The sequence below is a fragment of the Syngnathus typhle genome, linkage group LG18, assembly GCF_033458585.1.
Source record: "Syngnathus typhle isolate RoL2023-S1 ecotype Sweden linkage group LG18, RoL_Styp_1.0, whole genome shotgun sequence".
Taxonomy (NCBI): domain Eukaryota; kingdom Metazoa; phylum Chordata; class Actinopteri; order Syngnathiformes; family Syngnathidae; genus Syngnathus; species Syngnathus typhle.
In genome coordinates, this window is record NC_083755.1 from 198481 (window position 1) to 207359 (window position 8879).

Sequence of the window (8879 nt, forward strand, 5' to 3'; positions counted from 1 at the left end):
ACGGGTTGAATCAGTTAAAAAGTATAGAAGTTAGAGCAAATGTTGAATCCCCATAGAGAATGAATGGGAAAATAAAAAAAGCAATTGCGCCAAAATAGTACTAAATTGTAAGATAACACCACAATTATTTGGTTAAAGGTGTATCTAAAAGACATATTTTCTCATAACCAATGGTTTTATATAAAATGCCCTTGCAGGAAGAGGCGTGTTTGCTACCCAGCCCTTTGAACAAGGAGATTTCATCTTAGAATACAGGGGTCAACTTCTGCCAGTAGAAAAATGCCAAACAAGCAAGTACTCTGAAAAGGAGAGTACTTTTCTCTTTGACTTTGAATGGCAGAATCATTACTGGTGGTATGTATATCCAAATATTTTCTATACAAGAATTATGAACTCTAGAAAGAGACGGGAATAAAATACCCTAAATTAGTGAGTCACTCAGAAGAAATATTTCAAAAACACATCAGGATTGTGACATTAACGATTTTTCTAATTAGTGCTATGATGTTCAAAAATACATTTTGTTTCCCTCACAAATTTTCTTTTGAAATGTTGCAGGTTTTTATTTCTGTAAGCTAACTTTTATTTTACTAAAAGACTAGTTATATTATACAAAATGTTTAATTTCTTTCTTTTTTCTTTCCTAGTATTGATGCTTCAACAGAGGATGGCTCTCTTGGAAGATTAGTGAATGACAACCAAAAGTCTCCAAACTGCACCATGAAAAAAATAATAGTAAATGATGAGCCCCATTTGTGCCTTTTTGCCATCAAAAACATAGAAATGGGAACTGAAATCGATTACAACTATGGTGATTCTAAATGGCCATGGCGTGAAAAAGTAAGTCATTAAGATCAAGTATGCAAGTTGGAATATTAATCTGTTATATAAAAAAAAAAGGAAGATTTTTGTCTTTTTTACTCTAATTACTCTCAGGCTCCGGTGGCACACACACCTATAGATGGGATTGTTGAAACATCAGGGCTCGAAACTAACGATTGCCCGATTGCCCGGGGCAAGTAGCGATGGCAGAGGGGCTCACTTGCCCGAACTTGCCCTGCCATAATACCATGTTTTCAAGCTGTAAAAACACGATTTTGTGCATAATTTCTCGCAACTTCTGCCGCTTCTGGTCCGACATTTTGTTTTCTAGGGAGCGGTCAGTTTCTCGTGTAAGTCTGCAATACATTGATAACGGCAAAGTGCTTCGTAATTAAATGCATGCTCCCTCACTCGTCCCTGGCTCTTCTGCGCCTGCGCACCAGCAGAGCTTGTTTCCGGTTGGCGGATACGAAGGCATATGAAGCCAAAACTTATAGTGTTGTCTTTTTTATTGCAAAAATGTGTCGAAAAAAATCCACTCCAAAAAAATTCGGGCAAGTAAAATTTTGTTTCGGGCAAGTAAAATTTTCTCCAACTTGCCCGAGGGCAACTTGGGCAAAAAATAAGCTTCGAGCCCTGAACATGAAACATTTCTGAAATATGGCTACTTGTGGGGCCCTTCGTCTGCATCTAAGCTTGTCTTGGTTATTCCAACTGAGGCAATCATTCACACACACATAATAGATTTTTGAAATATGGCTACTTGTGGGGCCCTCCGTATGGATTGAAGGTTGCCTTATGTTTTCACATCATACTTTTGGTTAAGGACATTATGGAGGCTGATTATATTGCAGCTATAGTCCCACACATCCTCAGCAGCTAAACGGCTAAAGTGTCACGCTGAATGATGCTCCACTACATCCATAAAGATGCTGTTATAGGACCTGATGAGACTTCCAGAACTGACTGGAACACTTTAGTTAGAAGGGCTTGTTTGGTTTTGGGGACTAACTTCACATGATTTAACTATACAGGTCTTGAGTCTGTCATTTGTGGTGTCTGTATGATGTTGGTAAGTTATTTGTGGTTTCAATTCCAGGTGACAGGCTCTCAGGCTCCGGTTGATGGTGGGCAGCTTGAACCAGACAGAAGTTTGCAGGACTCCTACCCTAATGATAGCATCGAATAACATGCCAGCCTACAGGTAACATTCAGTTAGACTTTGTTGTAAGAAATACACCTTGTAGACCTTTTCTTGTTCTTTTAGTTGGAAAGCTGTTCTTTAGTCAGAAGCTACCTTAAACAGCATGCAGCCAACCATTGGATCAAACGGTTTTAGTGGTTCTCTTAGTGGAGCCCAAACGAACCAGTGGTACACACTTATAGATGGGATTGTTGAAACATGCTTCCATGTGAAGTCCAACCAAGCCAATCATTCACACACACATAATAACAGATTTCTGAAATATGGCTACTTGTGGGGCCCTCCGTATGGCTAAAAGCTTGTCTTGGTTATTCCAACCGTGGTAATCATTCACACACACATAATAGATTTTTGAAATATGGCTACTTGTGGGGCCCTCCGTATGGATAGAATGTTGTCTTATGTTTTTACATCATACTTGTGGTCACGGACATTATGGAGGCTGATTATATTGCAGCTATAGTTCCACACATCCTCAGCAGCTAAACGGCTGAAGTGTCACGCTGAATGATGCTCCACTACATCCATAAAGATGCTGTTATAGGACTTGATGAGACTTCCAGAACTGACTGGAACACTTTAGTTAGAAGGACTTGTTTGGTTTTGGGGACTAACTTCACATGATTTAACTATACAGGTCTTGAGTCTGTCATTTGTTGTGTCTGTATGATGTTGGTAAGTTATTTGTGGTTTCAATTCCAGGTGACAGGCTCTCAGGCTCCGGTTGATGGTGGGCAGCTTGAACCAGACAGAAGTTTGCAGGACTCCTACCCTAATGATAGCATCAAACAACATGCCAGCCTACAGGTAACATTCAGTTAGACTTTGTTGTAAGAAATACACCTTGTAGACTTTTTCTTGTTCTTTTAGTTGGAAAGCTGTTCTTTAGTCAGAAGCTACCTTAAACAGCATGCAGCCAACCATTGGATCAAACGGTTTTAGTGGTTCTCTTCATGGAGCCCAAACGAACCAGTGGCACACACACTTTTAGATGGGATTGTTGAAACATGCTTCCATGTGAAGTCCAACCAAGCCAATCATTCACACACACATAATAACAGATTTCTGAAATATGGCTACTTGTGGGGCCCTCCGTATGGCTAAAAGCTTGTCTTGGTTATTCCAACCGAGGCAATCATTCACACACACATAATAGATTTTTGAAATATGGCTACTTGTGGGGCCCTCCGTATGGATAGAAGGTTGTCTTATGTTTTTACATCATACTTGTGGTCACGGACATTATGGAGGCTGATTATATTGCAGCTATAGTTCCACACATCCTCAGCAGCTAAACGGCTGAAGTGTCACGCTGAATGATGCTCCACTACATCCATAAAGATGCTGTTATAGGACTTGATGAGACTTCCAGAACTGACTGGAACACTTTAGTTAGAAGGGCTTGTTTGGTTTTGGGGACTAACTTCACATGATTTAACTATACAGGTCTTGAGTCTGTCATTTGTTGTGTCTGTATGATGTTGGTAAGTTATTTGTGGTTTCAATTCCAGGTGACAGGCTCTCAGGCTTCGGTTGATGGTGGGCAGCTTGAACCAGACAGAAGTTTGCAGGACTCCTACCCTAATGATAGCATCGAACAACATGCCAGCCTACAGGTAACATTCAGTTAGACTTTGTTATAAGGAATACACCTTGTAGACCTTTTCTTGTTCTTTTCGTTGGAAAGCTGCTCTTTAGTCAGAAGCTACCTTAAACAGCATGCAGCCAACCATTGGATCAAACGGTTTTAGTGGTTCTCCTCATGGAGCCCAAACGAACCAGTGGCACACACACTTATAGATGGGATTGTTGAAACATGCTTCCATGTGAAGTCCAACCAAGCCAATCATTCACACACAATTAATAACAGATTTCTGAAATATGGCTACTTGTGGGGCCCTCCGTATGGCTAAAAGCTTGTCTTGGTTATTCCAACCGAGGCAATCATTCACACACACACATACCGTTTTTTTCCGTGTATAGTGCGCAATATTTTACTAATTTATTGTCCTAAAATCTGGGGTGCGTATTATACATGGGTACAAAAAAAAATTTAATTTTTTTTTTTTTTTTTTTTTTTTTTTTTTTTTAAAGAAAGTCATGGTACAACAAAACCAACAACAGGACTGACCGACAAAGTCGTGGAACAAAAAGACAGGGTGACATTACCAAAGACAGGAACAGAATGACAGTAACACATGCAATGATCCAACGGTGAGCGAGGGGCAGACAGGACTTAAATACAAAACACGTTACATCGATTGAGGTGACACAGGAAGAGCGGGGTGACACGAACAGAAACTATGGCAACCTAGACACATAGCAAAACTGGGGACGAGACATGACAAATCTCCCCCGAAATAAAACTCACCTTTCTTCTTGTTTGTTGTCAATCGCGCATCGCATTCAGCCATCCTGCCCAACACACTTAGTAAAATTCATAATTGACGACACATCGTTTGATGCGATGGTGCAATCCTTGATGGTGTGTTATTGTCAAATATTGTTTGTTTTTTAATCTCCATCGCGGACCGGACGTCATACGGAGGCCGCCATTACAGATGCGCAGAACGGTTGCGCAAGACACGTCAGCTATATAAAGAGCGAGAGTTCAGTTCTCCATCTATTAGTTTCAATTCACAGTTTAATTAGCAGTTTCAATCAGCAAATAACAAAATGCGTATTACAGGTAATATTTTATTTCACAACACTTTGCCTTGTTCCTTTTGTCTCTGCTGTTCACTTCAAACACGCTCCATACGACCGCAATGCTCTTGTATCAGACGCTCGCTCGATCACCGGCTAGTTTGCCGTCTGTCACAATGTACCCTACACAAATCCGAAACATTTGTTGCGGCTCCGATTCACGACGAGGGGCAAGTTTTGGTTTCCAAGGGTGTTTTTATTCCTCTTCGTCTCTCCCATACAGAGTCGCCTCTTTCCCGTGTGCGGACGGAGCGCGGTGGTGCGTTTAGGGGCAGTCGGAGAAATCAACGCCAACAAAAAAAATGACATCCAGCCTAGTTAAGACCATACCAAAGACTATAAAAATGGGACCCATTGCCTCCCTGCGTGTGTGACGATCTTTGGGACTTAAAAAAAAAAAAAAAAATTTTTTTAAAAATTCATAAAAATTGGGTGCGTATTATACATGGGTACAAGCTTTTTTCCAGCATCAGCATGCCATTTTTAGGGGTGCGTACTATACATGGGGGCGCACTATACACGGAAAAAAACGGTAATAGATTTTTGAAATATGGCTACTTGTGGGGCCCGCCGTATGGATAGAAGGTTGTCTTATGTTTTTACATCATACTTGTGGTCACGGACATTATGGAGGCTGATTATATTGCAGCTATAGTTCCACACATCCTCAGCAGCTAAACGGCTAAAGTGTCACGCTGAATGATGCTCCACTACATCAATAAAGATGCTGTTATAGGACCTGATGAGACTTCCAGAACTGACTGGAACACTTTAGTTAGAAGGGCTTGTTTAGTTTTGGGGACTAACTTCACATGATTTAACTATACAGGTCTTGAGTCTGTCTTCTGTGGTGTCTGTATGATGTTGGTAAGTTATTTGTGGTTTCAATTCCAGGTGACAGGCTCTCAGGCTCCGGTTGATGGTGGGCAGCTTGAACCAGACAGAAGTTTGCAGGACTCCTACCCTAATGATAGCATCGAACAACATGCCAGCCTACAGGTAACATTCAGTTAGACTTTGTTGTAAGAAATAAACCTTGTAGACCTTTTCTTGTTCCCTTAGTTTACAGCTTTTAGTTGGAAAGCTGTTCTTTAGTTAGAAGGTACCTTAAACAGCATTCAGCCAACCATTGGATCACACGCTTTTAGTGGTTCTCCTCATGGAGCCTCAACAAACCAGTGGCAGACACACCTATAGATGGATTGTTGAAACATGCGTCCATGTGTCGTTCAACTGACTGTCGTTGATTTTTTAAAATAACTAATTTCAATTATTTTGTCGGACTATTGTAAGTACTTTGTCAAAAATAGAATAACCACCATGAGGAGAAAATATGAGTGAAAGAGCTTCCCTTAACAGAGGTAGAAACACATGGCTGGTCCTGTTTCACCATTTGTTCACTATTTGTCATGTGTGTGTAGGTGGACCTCTTAAGGTTGAAATACTAAAAGCGAGCCCCATAACTGACTAAAAATCTCATGTGTGTAAAGGTGGACCCCGCAAAGCCTGAAGGTTAGAAACAGGCCCCACATGTGACGGAAAAACTGACATGTAAAATAAAGTTTTGAATTGTGTTTATTGAAAGTGATTTTTAGTAACTAGATTTTTTTTGGGACTTGCCTGATTTTTTTCATAGTTCTTGGACCATTAGAAAGGGTGGACCCCACAACTCAGTAAAGTACTTTGGGTCCTGCAGATGCAGGTTAACAAGGATGTGTGTGTGTGTGTGTGAGTGCGCGTGTGTGCATGCGTGTGTGTGCGTGCAGGTGCGTGTGTGTGTGTCTATTCCATAGTGTAATGGTTAGCACTCTGGACTCTGTTGGACAATGTTGGACCGCCGCCGTACGGCGCCACTGGAGTGATGGCTCCGGTGGTAACGTTGGGTGGCCACGGAGGTCAGTACTACCAACATGATGATCTCTGGTGTGGACAATTTTAATAGGGCTGCCCGGGAAGCCGGAGAAGCAGTGGCCCAGCGGAGCCAATGCTTCATGTGACAGTGGAGGGAAAACCTGTGCAGATGCTGGTGGACACTGGAGCAACTTATTCATCAATAAACACTGCCCTACCTGTATCCTCACTGTCAAAGAAAACAACAACTTTAGTCGGCTTTTCGGGACAACCACGACCTCTGCCTTTTACCAAACCACTTGAGACGGTGATCACCCAGACGGGGTGTAGACTGTGGCAGAAATATATCCATTCTACAGACACTCCGATCAACTTGATGGGGAGGGATTTGCTGTCAGCCGTTGAAGCTAAAACCTGTGTGGGCCGGAGGGAGTGATTATTCAATTTCCAATGGTGTCAGCATTCCGTGCTCACAGCAGCTACAACAACATGGCCAGTGGCTGATGGCGCCACTATAGGCAGAAGCAGAAACTGCAACCATCTGCTGGGCCAGGCTGGAGCCTGAGACCCCTGCTGGTGGCGGCGTGTTCTCGACCTACCTACTGTGGAAGCCCTGGATCTGCTCACTGGCGCCATACCACCCACCTGTTGATCCTTTGCATTGCACTCTATATTATGACCGAAAAAGTGATGATGTTTATCGGGATTTGTTTGAAGAAATTGAAGGGCCCCCTCCGTGAGTCGTCACCTTATCGTGGTGGAGGGGTTTGCGGGCCCCTATGATCCTAGGAGCCATGTTGTCTGGGGCTTCATGCCCCTGGTAGGGTCACCCATGGCAAACGGGTCCTAGGTGAGGGGCCAGACAAAGCACGGCTCACATTACCCCTTATGATGCAAACAATTATTGAACCACGTTTTCCCTCGCCCGGACGCGGGTCACCGGGGCCCCCCTCTGGAGCCAGGCCTGGAGGCGGGGCTCGAAGGCGAGCGTCTGGTGGCCGGGCCTTCGCCCATGGGGCCCGGCCGGGCTCAGCCCGAAAAGGAAATGTGGGTTCCCCTTCCCATGGGCTCACCACCTGTGGGAGGGGCCAAAGGGGTCGGGTGCATTGCAAGCTGGGCGGCGGCCAAAGGCAGGGACCTTGGCGGTCTGATCCCCGGCTGCAGAAGCTGGCTCTTGGGACATGGAATGTCACCTCTCTGGCTGGAAAGGAACCCGAGCTGGTGTGCGAGGCAGACTTGCATTTTAGGTCATGTCGGGGTAGAGATTTTCGCTTACTATTTAAGTTTCCCATGGTTTATCTTTCTAAATTTTGGAGTTGGTAGTTTGAATGACACCTATAGTGTCCTAAAACCAACTTTATTCACAGGACAGTGGTTAAAAATTCGATCTGTGGTAAGTCTCCTTTCACCTCCCCGAAGGGAGCGGAGAGTTCTTGCCTCTGCACCCACACAAAGCCACTGTTTACAATCCTGTGTGTTTATATAGAGGAGAGCTCAAATGAGATCACTCTCAGTCAAACCGTACACAAACACACCACGCGCGTTTTTTAGGAATAACAGAGGAGTCCGCCCCTCCCACTGCGGAATTTAACTAGCGTGAAAGCTAGGGGGATCCACACCGGCCCCGCGGAATTTAACTGTTTTTAATTGCACTTGATAGGGTCTAGAATTTTCAAGGTTTTGAGTGACCTCTTGTCACTGCTCGTTTTAAGTGACCTCTTGTCACAGCTCATTCATTCCTTTTTAGTAGAATTAATATTCCTACTCACGGTCTGCTGATTCTCTTCCTCGGAAGATCTCGTCAACCCTCCCGGTGTCCAGCCGGACTGATCGAGACAGTCCCGTCAAAGGGCTTTTGTTTTACCTCGGCCGAGGATTGTCACCTGCGTCGAAGAGCCCGGTGGAACCGTTCAAGGCGTGTCGAGATCCCGGACGAGCCCCCAATTTCTGTCAGGTTTATTTTGATGACTGAATAACTATTAAGAGAAGAGCAACAGCAAACAGACCACAAGTGAGACAGAATATTAAGTCTTTTCTCGCGAGGAGTGCAGTACAGATCCTTCACAACAATCTCACTACACTAATTATCTGTATGCACTCCTGCTCTTTTTATTTGGATTTGCCCTACCCACAAAATGAGACAAGCCCTCTAAAAGGGGAGGAGGGAAGCACGTGGGCTTTGTTTCATTAGAAGAAAAATCACAAGGTGTTACATACTGATATGGAACAGTGTGAGAAAGAGTACGAGTGATCAGCAACCATTCTTTGTGTCTGTGATGAATTCAGGAAACATGAG

At 43.6% G+C, this 8879-nt stretch overlaps 1 long non-coding RNA gene across 2 annotated transcripts; it reads left to right on the forward strand.

Moving 5' to 3' along the window:
* The first annotated feature begins 201 nt into the window (after positions 1-201).
* Positions 202-5735, forward strand: LOC133142914 (uncharacterized). 2 transcript variants are annotated; one of them, XR_009710300.1, is made up of 6 exons: positions 202-354; positions 648-840; positions 1922-2026; positions 2729-2833; positions 3538-3642; positions 5627-5735. It is a non-coding gene; the product is annotated as an uncharacterized LOC133142914 (long non-coding RNA). The 2 variants fall into 2 exon arrangements; XR_009710301.1 differs by having other exon boundaries at positions 2736-2833.
* The last annotated feature ends 3144 nt before the right edge of the window (positions 5736-8879 follow it).